Source organism: Mus caroli, unplaced genomic scaffold (genome assembly GCF_978045245.1).
Source record: "Mus caroli unplaced genomic scaffold, Mus_caroli_1 scaffold_8, whole genome shotgun sequence".
NCBI lineage: Eukaryota > Metazoa > Chordata > Mammalia > Rodentia > Muridae > Mus > Mus caroli.
In genome coordinates, this window is record NW_028227263.1 from 39,397,324 (window position 1) to 39,415,868 (window position 18,545).

Sequence of the window (18,545 nt, forward strand, 5' to 3'; positions counted from 1 at the left end):
GAGTTTGTTTATATACTGGATTACGTTGATGGATTTCCGTATATTGAACCATCCCTGCATCCCTGGGATGAAACCTACTTGGTCAGGATGGATGATTGTTTTGATGTGTTCTTGGATTCGGTTATCAAGAACTTTATTGAGGATTTTTGCATCAATATTCATAAGGGATATTGGTCTGAAGTTTTCTATCTTTGTTGGGTCTTTTTGTGGTTTAGGTATCAGAGTAATTGTGGCTTCATAGAATGAGTTGGGTAGAGTACCTTCTGTTTCTATTTTGTGGAATAGTTTGTGAAGAACTGGGATTAGTTCTTCTTTGAAGGTTTGATAGAACTCTGCACTAAACCCATCTGGTCCTGGGCTTTTTTTGGTTGGGAGACTATTAATGACTGCTTCTATTTCTTTGGGGGATATAGGGCTGTTTAGATGATTAACCTGATCTTGATTCAACTTTGGTACCTGGTATCTGTCTAGGAACTTCTCCATTTCCTCCAGGTTCTCCAGTTTTGTTGAGTATAGCCTTTGGTAGAAGGATCTGATGGTGTTTTGGATGTCTTCAGGATCTGTTGTTATGTCTCCTTTTTCATTTCTGATTTTGTTAATTAGGATGCTTTCCCTGTGCCCTCTAGTGAGTCTGGCTAAGGGTTTATCTATCTTGTTGATTTTCTCAAAGAACCAGCTCCTTGATTGGTTGATTCTTTGAATAGTTTTTCTTGTTTCCACTTGGTTGATTTCACCCCTGAGTTTGATTATTTCCTGCGGTCTACTCCTCTTAGGTGAATTTGCTTCCTTTTGTTCTAGTGCTTTTAGGTGTGTTGTCAAGCTGCTAATGTGTGCTCTCTCTAGTTTCCTTTTGGAGGCACTCAGAGCTATGAGTTTTCCTCTTAGAAATGCTTTCATTGCGTCCCATAAGTTTGGGTATGTTGTGGCTTCATTTTCATTGAACTCTAAAAAGTCCTTAATTTCTTTCTTTATTCCTTCCTTGACCAAGGTATCATTGAGAAGAGTGTTGTTCAGTTTCCACGTGAAGGTTGGCTTTCTATTATTTATTTTGTTATTGAAGATCAGCCTTAGTCCATGGTGATCTGATAGGATGCATGGGACAATTTCAATATTTTTGTATCTGTTGAGGCCTGTTTTGTGACCAATTATGTGGTCAATTTTGGAGAAGGTACCATGAGGTGCTGAGAAGAAGGTATATCCTTTTGTTTTAGGATAGAATGTTCTGTAGATATCTGCCAGATCCATTTGATTCATAATTTCTCTTATTTTCTCTGTATCCCTGTTTAGTTTCTGTTTCCATGATCTGTCCATTGGTGAAAGTGGTGTGTTGAAGTCTCCCACTATTATTGTATGAGGTGCAATGTGTGCTTTGAGATTTACTAAAGTTTCTTTAATGAATGTGGCTGCCTTTGTATTTGGAGCATAGATATTCAGGATTGATAGTTCCTCTTGGAGGATTTTACCTTTGATGAGTATGAAGTGTCACTCCCTGTCTTTTTTAATGACTTTGGGTTGGAAGTCAATCTTATCAGATATTAGAATGGCTACTCCAGCTTGTTTCTTCATGCCATTTGCTTGGAAAATTGTTTTCCAGCCTTTCATTCTGAGGTAGTGTCTATCCTTTTCTCTGAGATGAGTTTCCTGTAAGCAGCAAAATGTTGGGTCTTGTTTGTGTAGCCAGTTTGTTAGTCTATGTCTTTTTATCGGGGAGTTGAGTCCATTGATATTAAGAGATATTAAGGAAAAGTAATTGTTATTTCCTACTATTTTTGTTGTTAAAGTTGGAATTTTGTTCTTGTGGCTGTCTTCTTTTAGGTTTGTTGAGGGATTACCTTCTTGTTGTTTCTAGGGCGTGGTTCCTGTCCTTGTATTGGTTTTTTTCTGTTATTATCCTTTGAAGGGCTGGATTCGTGGAGAGATAATGTGTGAATTTGGTTTTGTCGTGGAATACTTTGGTTTCTCCATCTATGTTAATTGAGAGTTTGGCTGGGTATAGTAGCCTGGGCTGGAATTTGTGTTCTTTTAGTGTCTGTATAACATCTGTCCAGGATCTTCTGGCTTTCATAGTCTCTGGTGAAAAATCTGGTGTAATTCTGATAGGCTTGCCTTTATATGTTACTTGGCCTTTTTCTCTTACTGCTTTTAGTATTCTATCTTTATTTAGAGCATTTGTTGTTCTGATTATTATGTGTCGGGAGGTATTTCTTTTCTGGTCCAGTCTATTTGGAGTTCTGTAGGCTTCTTGTATATTCATGGGCATCTCTTTCTTTAGATTTGGGAAGTTTTCTTCTATAATTTTGTTGAAGATGTTTGCTGGTCCTTTGAGTTGAAAATCTTCATTCTCATCCACTCCTATTATCCGTAGGTTTGGTCTTCTCATTGTGTCCTGTATTTCTTGGATGTTTTGAGTTAGGATCTTTTTGCATTTTACATTTTCCTTGATTGTTGTGCCGATGTTCTCTATGGAATCTTCTGCACCTGAGATTCTCTCTTCCATCTCTTGTATTCTGTTGCTGATGCTCGTATCTATGGTTCCAGATTTCTTTCCTAGGGTTTCTATCTCCAGTGTTGCCTCATTTTGGGTTTTCTTTATTGTGTCTACTTCCCTTTTTAGGTCTAGTATGGTTTTGTTCATTTCCCTCATCTGTTTGGATGTGTTTTCCTGTTTTTCATTAAGGACTTCTACCTGTTTGATTATGTTATCCTGTTTTTCTTTACGGATTTGTAACTCTTTAGCAGTGTTCTCCTGCAATTCTTTAAGGGATTTTTGTGCTTCCTCTTTAATGTCTTCTACCTGTTTAGCAGTGTTCTCCTGTATTTCTTTAAGTGTGTTATTAAAGTCCTTCTTGAAGTCCTCTACCATCATCAGGAGATATGCTTTTAGATCCGTGTCTAGCTTTTCCGGTGTGTTGGGGTGCCCTGGACTGGGCGAAGTGGGAGTGCTGGGTTCTGATGATGGTGAGTGGTCTTGGTTTCTGTTAGTAAGATTATTACGTTTACCTTTCGCCATCTGGTAATCTCTGGGGTTAGTTGTTGTCGTTGTCACTGTTTAAAGATTGGAGCAGAAGCTGTGTTCCACTCACCAGCAGTCTCAAAATCCTGTGGCAGGGGTCGTGGGTAGCTGGCGGTACCCCAGTGCTGGTCCAGCCGGAAGAGGCCTGTGGTCCTACTCAGGCCGGTTTTCTGCTTCCCTAACTAATGCAGTCTGAGGTCCCGCGCGCAATTGGATTGGAGCAGAAGCTGTGTTCCACTCTCCAGAAGTCTTTAGATCCTGTGGCGGGTGTTGTGGGTAGCTGGCGAGTGTCAGCCGACCCTGCGCCCTAGCTACCCCGGTGCTTTACTGACCGGAAGAGGCTTGTGGCCCTACGTAGGCCGGATTTCTGCCTCCCCAACCAGAGCAGTCTCAGGTCCTGCGTGATTGGACTGGAGCAGAAGCTGTGTTCCACTCACCAGCAGTCTCAAAATCCTGTGGCGGGGGTCGTGGTTAGCTGGCGGGTGTCAGCCGACCCTGCCCTCTAGCTACCCCGGTGCTGGTTCGGCTGGATGAGGCCTGTGGCCCTACTCAGGCCGGTTTCTGCTTCCCTAACTAATGCAGTCTCAGGTCCCGCGCGCAATTGGATTGGAGCAGAAGCTGTGTTCCACTCACCAGAAGTCTTAAGATCCTGTGGTGGGTGTTGTGGGTAGCTGGCGAGTGTCAGCCGACCCTGCGCCCTAGCTACCCCGGTGCTTTACTGACCGGAAGAGGCTTGTGGCCCTACGTAGGCCGGATTTCTGCCTCCCAATCAGAGCAGTCTCAGGTCCCGCGTGATCGGACTGGAGCAGAAGCTGTGTTCCACTCACCAGCAGTCTCAAAATCCTGTGGCGGGGGTCGTGGTTAGCTGGCGGGTGTCAGCCGACCCTGCCCTCTAGCTACCCCGGTGCTGGTTCGGCTGGATGAGGCCTGTGGCCCTACTCAGGCCGGTTTCTGCTTCCCTTACTAATGCAGTCTCAGGTCCCGCGCATAATTGGATTGGAGCAGAAGCTGTGTTCCACTCACCAGAAGTCTTAAGATCCTGTGGCGGGTGTTGTGGGTAGCTGGCGAGTGTCAGCCGACCCTGCGCCCTAGCTACCCTGGTGCTTTTCTGACCGGAAGAGGCTTGTGTCCCTCGGGGGATAGGTTTCTTACAGCTTCTCTGAGTGCATCAGGTCCTCTAGGATGGGTAGGGATATGGTGTCTTCACAGGAGCAGAACAACTAAGAGTTTTCCCTAATTCTTCCTCATCCTTCTAGATTTATTTCACTTAAAAATTCATATACATACATTTATCTTTTGCCCAAGATGTTACTTATCTAGAGTTACAACTGTCAGGCCTATCAAGAGAAATTTTAAAAGAATATGCAAAAGGCTAATATTGATAGCAAGATTTGTAACAGTAAATGAAATAAAGTAATGACTTAACTGTAAAATTAAGTATTATGAGGTCATGAAAGGAATCCTAGAGTTAAAGAAGATCTCAAGATCTCTTGGTACCAGCTAGTCTGTAACTAATGCTCTGATGAAAGTAGCACCATGACTGATACGTATGATACCACTTCAACAAGGCATAAGGACCTACTTGTGAGCCAGGGTGCTCACAGAATCTCAAGACATTCTTCCTGGGAAGAACTCAGTGGGAAGGAACTGGCCATTGAGGTTATACAGACATGTTTATGAAGGTTATGGACCTAGTATTGTGTGCTACATCATAGTTAGCCTAGAAGAACAAACATGGCCTCACAGTCATGAATAGTGAACCTTGGAAAGGGGGAGAATGATGTGAGGGAGGGATCAGGGCATTCAAATTTTCTGATAAATTAAGAGTCCAAGTTACATAGAGAAAGAGGAAATGACTATGATTCAAAATGAGTTTTCCCTCTTTTTCTGCATATGGTCCTATGTTAACATTATTAGCAATTTTATACATACCAGTGTGTGTGTTGCACAGGAATAAAATAACCTAGAAAATCTTGTTACCAAACTGTTAAAATGCCAACAGAATCAGTAAGTAAAGGAATAAAAGCTTTGAAGATGCTGCTGTCCTCTGTACCCAGTTGCTATTAGCTTTGATCAACCCCAGTGTTCTTTGATATTGTGTTTGATGATGAACTTCTGGACTGCATCTCCTTTGAGATGTTTGCAGCAAACAAAGCTCCACAAGAAAACTATCAAACACTGAGCACTGTAGAGGAAGGACTTGGTTATAAAGCTTCTTCTTCAGTGGAGGAGTATTCTTTCTCCACATCCTTGCCAGCATTTGCTGTCACCTGAGATTTTTTTTTGGACTGGTGTGAGGTGGAATCTCAGGGTTGTTTTGATTTGCATTTCCCTGATGATTAAGGATGTTGAACATTTCTTTAGGTGCTTCTCATCCATTCAGTATTCCTTAGTTGAGAATTCTTTGTTTAGCTCTGTACCCCATTTTTTAAATAGGGTTATTTGATTCTCTGGAGTCTAGCATCTTGAGTTCTTTGTATATATTGGATATTAGACCTCTATCAGACTGAGGATTGGTAAAGATCATTTTCCAATCTGTTGATTGCCATTTTGTCCTATTGACAGTGTCCTTTGCCTTACAGAAGCTTTGCAATTTTATGAGGTACCATTTGTCGATTGTTGATCTTAGAACATAAGTCATTGGTATTCTGTTCAGGAAATTTTCCCCTGTGCCCCTGTGCTCGAGGCTCTTCCCCAATTTGTCTTCTATTAGTTTTAGGGTATCTGGTTTTATGTGGTGGTCCTTGATCCACTTGGACTTGAACTTTCTATGAGAATACAAGAATGAATCAATTTGCATTCTTTTACACGCGAACCACCAGTTGAACCAGTAACATTTGTTGAAAATGCTGTCTTTTTTCCAGTGGATGGTTTTAGTTCCTTTGTCAAAGATCAAGTGATCATAGGTGTGTGGGTTCATTTCTAGGTCTTCAATTCTATTCCATTGAGTGACCTGCCTGTCACTGTACCAGTACCATGCAGTTTTTAATCACTATTGCTCTGTAGTACAGTTTGATGTCAAGGATGATGATTCCCCCAGAAGTTCTTTTATTGTTGAGAATAGTTTTTGATATGCTGGTTTTTTTGTCATTCCAAATGAATTTGTAACCTGTCCTTTCTAAATTTATGAAGAATAGAGTTGGAATTTTGATGGGGATTACATTGAATCTGTAGATTTCTTTCACTGACCGCTCTGGAAATCAGCTTGGCAATTCCTCAGAAAATTTGACATAGTACTACCTGAGGACCCAGCAATGCCACTCCTGAGCATATACCCAGAAGATGCTCCAACATGTAATAAGGAAACATGCTCCACTATGTTCATAGCTGCTTTATTTATAATAGTCAGTAGCTGGGAAGAACTCAGATATCCCTCAATAGATGAATGGATACAGAAAATGTGGTAAATTTACACAATGGAGTACTACTCAGCCATTAAAAATAACAAATTTATGAAATTCGTAGGCAAATTGATGGAAGTAATATCCTTAGTGGAGTAAAACCAATCACCAAAGAACACACATGGTATGCATTCACTGATAAGTAAATATTAGCCCAGAAGCTTGAAATACCCAAGATACAATTCACAGACCACATGAAGCTCAAGAAGATGGAAGACCAAAGTGTGGATACTTCATCTTTCTTAGAATGGGGAACAACATGGGAGGAGATACAGAGACAAAGTGTGGAGCAGAGACTGAAGGAAAGGCCATCTAGAGACTGCCCTACCTGGGGATCCATCCCATATACAGTCACCAAACCCAGACACTATTGTGGATGCCAACAAGTGCTTGCTGACAGGAGCCTGATATAGGTATCTCATGAGAGGGTCTGCCAGTGCCTGACAAATACAGAAGTAAATGCTCCCAGTCAACCATTGGTCTGAGCATAGGTCCCCAATGGAGGAGGTGAAAGGGTTTGCAGTCCCATAGGAAGAACAACAATATGAACCAACCAGTACCCCCAGAGTTCCCAGGGACTAAACCACCAACCAAAGAGTACACATGGAGGGACCCATGAATCCAGTCACATATGTAGCAAAGGATGACCTTGTCAGTTATCAATGTGAGGAGAGGCCCTTGGTCCTGTGAAGGCTCTATGCCCCAGTGTAGGGCAATGACAGGGCCAGGAAGCAAGAGTGGGTGGGTTGGAGAGCAGGAGGAGGGGGGAGGGGATAGGGGGTTTTCAGAGGGAAAATCAGGAAAGAGTATAACATTTGAAATGTAAATAAAGAAAATATCTTAAGAAAAGTTTCTTCTGTTTACAGAATTGTTCCAAATTCATGTGTTGAGGGAGTGAGGGAGTGACTTCACATGCTGCAATGCCACCCTCAGCAAGTCAATTCACAGGGAGAAATCTGAAGATAAGAATTTCATCCTGGAGCATATAAGCACTGGTAATTTGTCCATAGAGAATGCTGAACCAAACACATATAGTTCCAAGTTTCATCTGTCTTGCCAAGACAGTTGGATGGTAAATATGTGTTCATTGGAAAGGTGAAAAGCATGGACATTATGGAATTATAGTGCACTTGGAGTATAAGAATGACAAGCCTAAGAAGAAGGTTACCATGGATGGACCTAATACTTCTCACTTGTGGGCATCTTAACCACTAGGCTATCACTTTTCAACTCAAGAGAATTTAAAACCTCGTCTGTCTACAATACTCAAAGTTTATCTTGCCCTTTTTCCTCTGGGTTCCTTTTGTTTCATATTCCCCTCAAAATCTAGGTGATTTCAGAATTAAGTTAATAACTACGAACAGAAACTAAATAAGAAAATAAAGATACACTTTTGTGACTGTATGTTTGGCAGGTAAAGGGAATTTTGTATAGATGTCAATAAAATGTCTAAACTACATTGGTTCTTGTTTTTCCATTGAGATTTCCAAAAGCCATATTTGCAACTAGAATTCATCACAATAGAGATCAAGAGGTAGATATGAATCACAAATATATGCTCTCCATTCAACAAATATTAACCTTACCTTTTAATGTCTACAACATAAATTTTCTGAGGGCCAGAGCCTTGTGCAAGGTCCTGCTGAGGGCACTCTTGGCTTCATTTCTCAGGCTATAGATGATGGGGTTCAACATGGAAGTCAAAATAGTGTAGGACAGTGATAACATTTTCTTGCTTTCAGGAGAATTCTTTGATGTAGGCCTAAAATAAGTGAGGCTTGAAGACACATAGAAAAGAGAGACAACGAGGAGATGTGAGGAACAGGTGGAGAAGGCTTTGTGTTTCTCTTTATCTGATGGAATCTTGAGGATAGAAGCCGCAATGAGAGTGTATGAACATATGATCAGCAGACAGGATAACATGACAATCAGAATGGTCCCAACAATGGCATAGACCTCAAGCCATGCTGTGTCTGCACAGACCAGCCTCAGCACAGGTGGGCAGTCAAGAAGTGGTTCACCTTGTTGTTGGCACAGAATGGAAAACTGAAGAGTCATGTGGTAGACAAGGCGGCTACAGGGAATCCTGGAAACCAGGAGGCAGCAGCCAGTCTGGCACATGTCTTTTAATTAATGATAACTGGGTAATGCAATGGACTGCAGAGGGCCACATAGCGGTCATATGCCAAAGTGATGAGGAGAAAGCACTTGGCCACTCCTAAGAATAAGAAGAAATATATCTGAGTGGCACAGCCCAGGAAAGAGATGCTTATGTCCTTTGCAATCAGGATAACCAACATTTTTGGTACAATGACCAGGTTGAATCCAATCTCTAAGAAGGATAAGTTCCTGAGAAAGAAATACATTGGGCTTTGCAGCATGGGGTCAGCCGAGTTCACCAGAATGATGAGGCTGTTTCCCAGCAGAGTAACCAGGTAGATGGCAAGAAATGCCAGGAAGAGCAAGGTCTGTATTTCAGAAGGCAGGGAAGAGAAGCTCATGAGGATAAATTCAGTTATTCTTGTCTGGTTTCCTGTAGCCATGGGCATGGGTATAAATCTCTAGTGTATAGTTGGAGACAGATTCTTCAGCACACAAATCATATTCTAGGTTTTATTTTGTCTCTTCAGATTACTGATTCATTTCAGGAAAGCGTCAATATCAGGATCTTTTAGAAGAAGAGGAAGTCCTAGTATTTAAACTGGGACATGCCTGAATGGGCTTGTGAATTTCATTTTTCCTAGTTTGTACATTAGCATCTATGAAGCCCAAACATATGCAGATCCTTGAATCTTTAGAAGTGGCACTGACAGATATATTATTGGTGTTCGGCATGCTCCCAAATTTTTGAGAAACTGATTGTTCTACATGAACCCAAATTTTAGGAAATATATTTAGTATTTATAATTTCACAAAGAACACAACACAGCAATAGAAATAGAATTGTCATAGCAGATTGGCCAACTAATGATTTTTCTAGTTTTCATTCATGAATCTTGAGTTTGAGAAGTGAGTGAGGGACTAGTGTCTATCAAAATAATATCTGTGTCTCCTCTCCCTGAAATTTCTATTTTCTATGTGAACTCACTGACTTCAGAGTAATGGTGGAAATGCAAGGAAAGGACTTTTTTTTTTTTTTTTTAAATATGGCCTCACTCTATAGCCCTGTTTTTCCTTGAGCCCATGATTCTCCTGCCTCTGCCTCCACCTCCTTAGTGCTGGGAATAAAGGTGTGCACCACCACTCCTGTCATGTAGCAGATTTTTAAACATACCTGCTGAATGGCAAATCCATTCTGATTCTACTAAATTATATTTTATAGATTTTTTTCTACTTTATCTGAGGACTTGTTCCTCATTGCTTCAGAGAATTAATGAAATTTCTGAAGAAATTGCAATAAAGATAGTGGAAAAGATAATGAAGGGAACATATAAAATCAACCAGTTTAGGAGGTTCCTTACGCTAAACTGGATCCTATGTGTATCATTTGGTTCTAATTTTGTTGATTACCAACAGAATCTTAGCATCATTGTTACAATCTAGACTATTAATTTCTAAACAAAACATGATGAGATAAAGTTGGAAAATTAGATTTACTGAACTACATGTTTAGGGAATCACCATAAAAGAAAACACACACACAATGTAATTTGTCATACCTGCAAGTTCAGCATGAGGCAGGTAAGTGATGACATGAGTTCCCGGATAGCCTGTCTCAGAGAGTAAGGCTTGTCTCAAAAAATAAAACATTCTTAGATTTTTATCCCATGCTAATTAATTCAGATTTTACTTGGTAGATGAGGAAACCCCGTGATCACTGGGTCAGTGGAATGACATGTTCTTATATGTCTTGTAGAAAGATCACTCTGACAAGTGTGAAGCCAGGTGGTATAGTATGAGTGAAGGAGAAGGATAAGAGCTGTGTGCCCAGAAACAAGGAGACCAAGTTGTAGGCTCAGCTTTCCCAGGAGTGTCCAATATGAACCAATTAATTAGGAGAAAAACTGAATGAAGGAAACTCAATATTATTGATGAATAATGTGAATATCAAGGCTACCTTTAAAATTCCAAAGTTCTATGCAGGAACTGGGGATTTTTTTTTAATTGCAGAATGACTATGGTCAAACTGATCAAAAATTTAACTGATCAAAAGTTTTCCTGAAGCATGTAATGTTCTGAGTTTTCTAATAAAGTCTTACAAAATAGTAAAAGGATCAATAATACAGCGGTTGCTTTCAAGCAGAAACTTTCTTACAATCACTAAAGGCAAACAGCTCTGGCATACAAGTTATGGATTAAAAAAGGTCACCCAGTGACTCTTCTATATTAAACTGATCTGTACTCCACTTTTCTTAAATTTTGAGTGGACTAAGGAAAAAAAATTAAGTGGCCTGATTAGAAAAATAAATGATGTAAAATACATAAAATAAATAAAGTTAAGGAAAAAGGAAGAAAGAAAGAAAGAAAGAAAGAAAGAAAGAAAGAAAGAAAGAAAGAAAGGAAGGAAGGAAGGAAGGAAGGAAGGAAGGAAGGAAGGAAGAAAGAAAGGAAGAAAGCTACTTACTTTCAGCCGTTTTTAAGGGAAGGTTACTATCCTGGTTGTGATATTGTATTCCAGATTTCAAGGTTATTACCATACTTCTCTACACTATTTTCTGGAACTGAATGCAAAACTAAACTTCTGGAAGTAATATAAGAAATATTGAGTTGTATCTTTAAAGTAAAAGTCATATTCTAACAAATAGAAAGAAGTAGCTTTGTAAAGGAATCCTTTATGATGAGGGAGCAATTGGATGTTTGGAAATACCTCCATTATACCAGTTTGTTATAATTGGTTATGTCTTCCACAAACTATCATATTTATTCATATACATCAGAATTTTATAGCAAATTAAAAAAATCTGCCAGATTCAGAATGTCAGTGAGCTTCAAATGCATTTCAAAAGAGGCACGGTGTAATAGAACCCATTACTTTTAATGTTAACTGAAAGTTAATAACAAGGCAATGGTAATAATGAAGACATGATAAATGGCAATATTTTACAATTATTGAGAGAGGTTTTATTTAAGAAGAGTGGGAAGTCCTTTAAACTCTCTGCATATTTGTCGGTCAGAATCATAGAATCAGTGAGGAAACAGTAATAGACATTCCATTTGTCTTCCTTCCTAACTATTTACCAATACTCCTCTTTACACTTAGTAATGTTAAGTGAAACACACTGGCCTTACTGGAGCAGACTGAAGAAACTGCTAAGAGATGCATCTGCACTGAACTTGACAGGAGCAGAGAAAGCTGAAGCAGATGACAGAAAACCGTTAGTTGTCTTCAGCTGTGTCTCTCTTGTCCTTGGAGTCAGATGAATATAGAGAACCTTTATTTTCCAGGTGTTAGTAGATTTTCTTTTATTCCCCATAGGACCTGCCCTTTCTTGAATCTATTGTCTTTCAAGGCCATGATGAAGTTCCAATACCAGCAGGATAAACCTCAAGAAAGACCAATCGCTAGTAAAGGGAAGCATCATCACCATGCATAGGAACATACTGAGAGTCTGAAGTGGAGTGACTTAAATTTAACCCCAGCTCTGGTCTCTCTGCTTGTGATGCTCACTAGTTTTGTCAAACTCTCTGAGCTTCAGTTTTCATTTTCTAAAGTCTGATTCTTTTTATTTATTTACTTATTAAATTGTTTTATTTATTTATATTCCAAAAGTTGCCCCCTTTCTGGTCCCCCTCTAAGAATTCTTCCCCCCTTCCCTTTGCCTTTGAGAGGATACTTCCCCATCCACCCCACCCACCCCATCCTCCCCATTCACCCCTCACCTACCCTCATACCCCTTGTGCATTTCAACAACCCCTCCCACACATCCCCATTCCTTAGGGTATCAGTTCTCTAAAGAACTAGGTGCATCCTCTCCCACTGAGGCCAGGCAGTCTTCTGCTACATATGTGCCTTGGGCCATGGGAGAGGCCATGTATGCCCTTTGGTTGGTATCTTAGTCTCTGGGAGCTCCCAGGGGTCCGGGTTAGTTAATATGTTAGTATTCCTATGGTGTTGTAATCCTTCCTTTGGGATCCTAACCTCAGTCCAATGGTTGGTTGTAAGTATCTGCATCTGTTTCAGTCAGCTGCTGGTATATCCTCTCAGAGGACAGTCATGAGGCTCTTGTCTGCAAATACAACATGGCATCAGTTATAATGTGAGGGTTTAGGTTTGGTGACCACCCATGGGGGATGGATTCCAAGTTGTGCCAGTCATAAGATAGCCTTTCCTTCAATCTCGGCTCCATTTTTGTACCTGCATTTCTTTTAGACAGGAACAATTATGGGTCAAAAAATTTGAAGGTAGGTTGGTGACCCAATCCCTCCACTGGGGGGCCCTGTCTATCTACTGGAGACAGTCTCTTCAGATTCCATATTCCCACAGCTGGGCGTTTTGGCTAAGGTCATCCTCATCGAGTCCTGTGAGCCTCTCACATTCGAGGTCTTTGTAACTTTCTAGAGGTTTTACTCCACCCCTGGCATCTGCTTATCTCCATTAATTCTCTCCTCTCTCCCCCCATACCTGATCCAGCCCCCTCTTCCATCCCACTCCCCTCTCCCACCTAGGACCCTCCCTCTCTCTGCCTCTCATGATAATTTTGTTCCCTCTTCATAGTGGGATTGAAGCATCCTCACTTGGGTCTTTATTTTTATTTTTTATTTTTTTGGTATGGTGGTGAAAACTTTTTTCTTTTATTTTTCCTTTTTTAAAAATTAGATATTTTCTTTATTTACATTTCAAATGTTATCCCGAAAGTCCCCAAATACCATCCCCCCGCCATGCTCCCCAACCTACCCACTTGCACTTCCTGGCCCTGGCATTCCCCTGTATTGGGGCATATGATCTTCAAAAGACCAAGGGCCTCTCCTCCCATTGATGGCTGACTAGGCCATCCTCTGCTACATATGCAAATAGAGACACATTTTTGTGGGGCACTGGTTAGTTCATATTGTTGTTTTTCGTATAAGGTTGCTGACCCCTTTAGTTCCTTGGTTACTTTCTCAAGCTCCTTCTTTAGGGGCTCTGCATTCCATCCAATAGATGACTGTGAGCATCCACTACTGCATTTGCCAGGGACTGGCATAGCCTCACAAGAGATAGCTATTTCAGGGTCCTGTCAGCAAAATCTTGTTGGCTATGTAATAGTGTCTGGGTTTGGTGGTTGTTTATGGGATGAATCCCCAGGTGGGGCAGTCTCTGGATGGTTCTTTCTTCCATCTCAGCTCCGAAATTTGTCTCTGTAACCCCTTCCAAGGGTATTTTGTTCCCCATTCTAAGAAGGAATGAAGTATACACATTTTGGTCTTCTTCTTCCTGAGTTTCATGTTTTGCAATTTGTATCTTGGGTACTCTAAGTTTCTGGGCTAATAGTCATTTATCACTGAGTTCATATCATGTGTGTTCTTTGTGATTGGGCTAACTCACTTAGGATGATATCCTTCAGATACATCCACTTTCCTAAGAATTTCATAAATTCATTGTTTTTAATAGCTGAGTAGTACTCCATTGTGTAAATGTATCACATTTTCAGTATCCATTCCTCTGTTGAGGGACATCTGGGTACTTTCCAGTTTCTGGCTATTATAAATAAGGCTGCTATGAACATAGTGGGGCATGTGTCCTTCTTACCAGTTGGTACATCTTCTGGCTATATGCCAAGAAGAGGTATTGCTGGATCTTCTGGTAGTACTATGTCCAATTTTCTGAGGAACTGCCAGACTAATTTCCAGAGTGGTTGTATCAGCTTGCAATCCCACCAGCAATGGAGGAGTGTTCCTCTTTCTCCACATCTTCACCAGCATCTGCTGTCACCTAAATTTTTGATTTTGGCCATTCTGACTGGTATGAGGTGGAATCTCAGGGTTGTTTTGATTTGCATTTCCCTGATGATTAAGAATGTTGAACATTTTTTCAGGTGCTTTTCAGCCATTCAGTATTCCTCAGTTGAGAATTCTTTGTTTAGCTCTGTACCCCAGTTTTTAATGGGGTTATTTGATTTTCTGGAGTCCATCTTCTTGAGTTCTTTATATATAGTGGATATTAGTCCCCTATCTGATTTAGGATTGGTGAAAATCCTTTCCCAATCTGTTGGTGGCCTTTTTGTATATTGACAGTGTATTTTGCCTTACAGAAGCTTTCAATTTTATGAGGTCCCATTTGTCCATTTTTGATCTTACAGCACAAACCATTGCTGTTCTGTTCAGGAACAGACAAGAGATGACCATGGCCTACAGAACTCCCAACAGACTAGACCAGAAAAGAAATTCCTCCCGACACAAAATAATCAGAACAACAAATGCACAAAATAAGGATAGAATAGTAAAAGCAGTAAGGAATAAAGGTCAAGTAACATATTAAAGCAAACCTATTAGAATTATACCAGATTTCTCGCCAGGGAATATGGAAGTCAGAAGATCCTGGACAGATGTTATACAGATCCTAAGAAAACACAAATGCCAGGACAGGCTACTATACCCAGCTAAACTCTCAATTACCATAGATGGAGAAACCAAAGTATTCCATGACAAAACCAAATTCACACAATATCTTTCCACGAATCCAGCCGTTCAAAGCATAATAACAGGAAAACACCAACACAAGGAACGGAATTACGCCTTAGGAAAAGCAAGAAAATAATCCTTCAACAAACCTAAAAGAAGACAGCTGCAAGAACAGAATCCCAACTTTAACAACAAAAATAACAGGAAGCAACACTTACTTCTCTTTAATATCTCTTAATATCAATGAACTCAATTCCACAATAAAAAGACATAGATTAACAGACTGGTTACATAAACAGGACCCAACTTTTTGCTGCTTACAGGAAACCCAACTCAGGGAAAAAGACAGACACTACCTCAGAGTGAAAGGCTGGAAAACAATTTTCCAAGCAAATGGTCTGAAGAAACAAGCTGGAGTAGCCATTCTAATATCGAATAAAATCGACTTCCAACCCAAAGTTATGAAAAAAAAAAAGACAAGGAGGGGCACTTCATACTCATCAAAGGCAAAATCTTCCAAGATGAACTCTCAATTCTGAATATCTGTGCTTCAATGCAAGGGCAACCATGTTCATTAAAGAAACTTTAGTGAAGTTCAAAGCACACATTGCACCTCACACAATAGTAGTGGGAGACTTCAACATCCTACTCTCATCAATGGACAGATCCTGGAAACAGAAACTAAATATAGACACATGGAAACTAACAGAAGTTATGAAACAAATAGACTTAACAGATATCTACAGAACATTTTATCCTAAAACAAAAGGATATACCTTCTTCTCAGCACCTCACGGGACCTTCTCCAAAATTGACCATATAATTGGTCACAAAACAGGCCTCAACAGATACAAAAATATTGAAATTATCCCATGCATTCTATCAGATCACCATGAACTAAGGCTGATCTTCAATAACATCATAAATGATAGAAAGCCAATATTCACGTGGAAACTGAACAACACGCTATTCAATGATACCTTGGTCAAGGAAAAAATAAAGAAAGAAATTAAAGACTTTTTAGAGTTTAATGAAAATGAAGCCACAACATACCCAAACTTATGGGACACAATGAAAGCATTTCTAACAGGAAAACTCATAGCCCTGAGTGTCCCCCCCCCAAAAGAAACTAGACATAGAATACACTAGCAGCTTGATAGCACACCTAAAAGCTCTAGAACAAAAGGAAGCAAATTCACCCCAAGGAGTAGATGGCAGGAAATAATCAAAATTAAGGCTGAAATCCATCAAGTGGAAACAAAAAAAACTATTCAAAGAATCAACCAAACCAGGAGCTAGTTCTTTGAGAAAATCAACAAGATAGATACACCCTTAGCTAGACTAAATAGCACAGGAACAGTATCCTAATAAACAAAATCAGAGATGAAAAAGGAGACATAACAACAGAACCTGAGGAAATGCAAAACATCATCAGATCCTACTACAAAGGGCTGTAATCAACAAAACTGAAAAACATGGATGAAATGGACAACTTCTTGGGCAGATACCAGGTACCAAAGTTAAATCAGGATCAGATGAATGATCTAAACAGTCCCATTCCTCCTAAAGAAATAGAAGCAGTCATTAATAGTCTCCCAACCAAGAAAAGCCCAGGACCAGATGGGTTTAATGCAGAGTTCTATCAGACCTTCAAAGAAGACTTAATTCCAACTCAAACTATTCCACAAAATAGAAACAGAAGGTACTCTACCCAATTCATTCTATGAAGCCACAATTACTCTGATACCTAAACCACACAAAGATCCAACAAAGAAAGAGAACTTCAGACCAATTTCCCTTATGAATATTACTGCAAAAATACTCAATAAAATCCTTGCAAACCAAATCCACAGTCATCCATCATGACCAAGTAGGCTTCATCCCAGGGATTCAGGGATGGTTTAATATAAAGAAATCCATCAATGTAATCCACTATATAAACAAACTCAAAAACAAAAACCACATGATCATCTCGTTAGATGCTGAGAAAGCATTTGACAAAATCCAACACCCCTTCATGATAAAAGTCATGGAAAGATCAAGAATTCAAGGCCTATACCTAAACATATTAAAAACAATATACAGCAAACCAGTAGCCAACATCAAACTAAATGTAGAGAAACTTGAAGCAATCACACTAAAATCAGGGACTAGAGAAAGCTACCCACTTTCTCCCTACCTACTCAATATAGTAGTTGAAGTCCTAGCCAGAACATTTAGACAACAAAAGGAGATCAAGGGGATAGAAATTGGAAAGGAAGAAGTCAAAATATCACTATTTGGAGATGATATGATAGTACATATAAGTGACCCTAAAAATTCCACCAGAGAACTCCTAAACCTGATAAACAACGTCAGTGAATTAGCTGGATATAAAAATGAACTCAAACAAATCAGTGGCCGTTCTCTACACAAAGGATAAACAGGCTGAGAAGGAAATTAGGGAAACAACACCCTTCAAAATAGTCTCAAATAATATAAAATACCTTGGTGTGACTCTAACTAACGAAGTGAAAGATCTGTATGATAAGAACTTCAAGTTTTTGAAGAAAGAAATCAGAGAAGATCTCATAAGATGGAAAGGTCTCCCCTGCTCATGGAATGGCAGGATTAATATAGTCAAAATGGCTATCCTGTCGAAAGCAATCTACAGATTCAATGCAATCCCCATAAAAATTCCAACTCATTTCTTCACCTAGTTAGAAAGGGCAATTTGCAAATTTATCTGGAATAACAAAAACCTAGGATAGCAAAAACTATTCTCAACAATATAAGAACCTCTGGGGAAATCACCATGCTTGACCTCAAGCTGTACTACAGAGCAATTGTGATAAAAACTGCATGGTACTGGTACAGTGATAGACAAGTAGATCAATGGAATAGAATTGAAGACCCAGAAATGATCCCACACTCCTATGGTCACTTGATTTTTGACACGGAGCTAAAACCATCCACTGGAAAAAAGACAGCATTTTCAACAAATTGTGCTGGCACAACTGGTGGTTATCATGTAGAAGAATTCGAATTGAGCCATACTTATCTCCTTATACAAAGCTCAAATCTACGTGGATCAAAGAACTCCACATAAAACCAGAGACACTGAAATGTATAGAGGAGAAAGTGGGGAAAAGCCTAGAAGATATGGGCACAGGGGAAAAAATCCTAAACAGAACAGCAATGACTTGTGCTGTAAGATCAAGAATTGACAAATCAGACCTCATAAAATTACAAAGCTTCTATAAGGCAAAAGAGAAAAAGGCCACCAACAGAGTGGAAAAAGATTTTTATCAATCCTAAATCTGATAGGGGACTAATATCCAATATATATGAAGAGCTTAGGGACTTCAGAAATTCAAATAACTCTATTAAAAATGTGGTACAGAGCTAAACAAAGAATTCTCAAGTGAGGAATACCAAAGTGCTAAGAAGCACCTGAAATATGTTCAACATCCTTAATCACCAGGGAAATGCAAATCAAAACAACCCTGAGATTCTACCTCACACCAGTCAGAATCCTTAAGATCAAAAATTCAGGTGACAGCAGATGCTGGGGAAGATGTGGAGAAAGAGGAACACTCCTCCATTGCTGG

General features: G+C 39.8%; 1 pseudogene; it reads right to left on the bottom strand.

Moving 5' to 3' along the window:
* Nucleotides 1-8,010: 8,010 nt before the first annotated feature.
* Nucleotides 8,011-8,963, bottom strand: LOC110298989 (olfactory receptor 10A5-like; annotated as a pseudogene).
* Between the last annotated feature and the right edge of the window lie 9,582 nt (nucleotides 8,964-18,545).